Source organism: Cynoglossus semilaevis, unplaced genomic scaffold (genome assembly GCF_000523025.1).
Source record: "Cynoglossus semilaevis isolate Cse_v1.0 unplaced genomic scaffold, Cse_v1.0 C19092096, whole genome shotgun sequence".
NCBI classification, from domain to species: Eukaryota; Metazoa; Chordata; class Actinopteri; order Pleuronectiformes; family Cynoglossidae; genus Cynoglossus; species Cynoglossus semilaevis.
The window spans coordinates 1-924 of record NW_007587020.1 but is presented as its reverse complement, the minus strand read 5'-3'; the positions used below and the strand labels follow the sequence as shown (position 1 = coordinate 924).

Below are 924 nucleotides of genomic sequence, written 5' to 3'. Positions count from 1 at the left end.
GATGGACGGACAGATCGATGGACGGATGAATGAATGAACGGATGGATGGATGAAAAATGTAAGAATAGTTAAAACGTTAGGAGATGAAAAATGGCGTAATTGTATGAGAAAAAAGTCGTAACGTTACGCGGAACAAAGTCGTAAATTGACAAGAAAAAACATGTAATTTTATAATAAAAATCGTAACAATGCGAGAGGAAAGTCTAAATTTACGAGCTTAAAGTCATGAAGTGTAAGTCGAAAGGTTATGAGAGAAACAAGTCGTAACGTTACAAGAGTTAAGTCATAAATTTACGAGACCGAAGTCTGAAATTTCGATGGTGTATTTCGCAGGAGACGAGAGGCTAGCTCACAGCGTTAAGCATTCGTGCGTCAGAACGAGTGGACAATAAAACAGCATCACAGTCAAATATATTTCCAGGTTCATTTTATTAGATATTTCTATTCAATGACGTTCAGTGACATTTGGTTCATTTGTCCTTGGGGGGGCCTCCACCGCGGCCACCACAGTGCTCCTTTTTCATCTCCGCTCCACGGCCACATCCTTGACCTTGACCTTTGTCCCCTGGTCCCTTGTCCTCACATCCTCCTTTTCCCTTTGCCTGTTAAACAGACAGGGGGCGACGTCAGTTCTCGTCACTTCAATCTCCTCACTCTGTTGGCCAAACTTGTCGTCTTACCTTATCAGCGTTACACTGACCACGTTCTTGGCACTCGTCGTCAGGACCCCCCCTCTTCTCCTCCTACAGTAGAGAATCAACTCAGTGAGTCATTGATCTAAAGCGGTGCTCGACTGCTCAGGTCTTGGTACCAATACTTTCAGTATGACTTTTGGGATAAATGTTGATTTATATTTTGGAACTGACTCTCAGGATGATGGTCCAGAAGAAAAATAACTAAAACTAAAGTATTAGTAAAAGTAAA

At 42.0% G+C, this 924-nt stretch overlaps 1 long non-coding RNA gene across 1 annotated transcript; it reads right to left on the bottom strand.

Annotated features, from left to right (window-relative positions):
- Positions 1-410: 410 nt before the first annotated feature.
- LOC103399291 (uncharacterized) lies at positions 411-809 on the bottom strand. Its single transcript, XR_523616.2, has 2 exons — positions 681-809; positions 411-602 (listed from the first exon to the last, which is right to left on the bottom strand). It is a non-coding gene; the product is annotated as an uncharacterized LOC103399291 (long non-coding RNA).
- Positions 810-924: the final 115 nt, after the last annotated feature.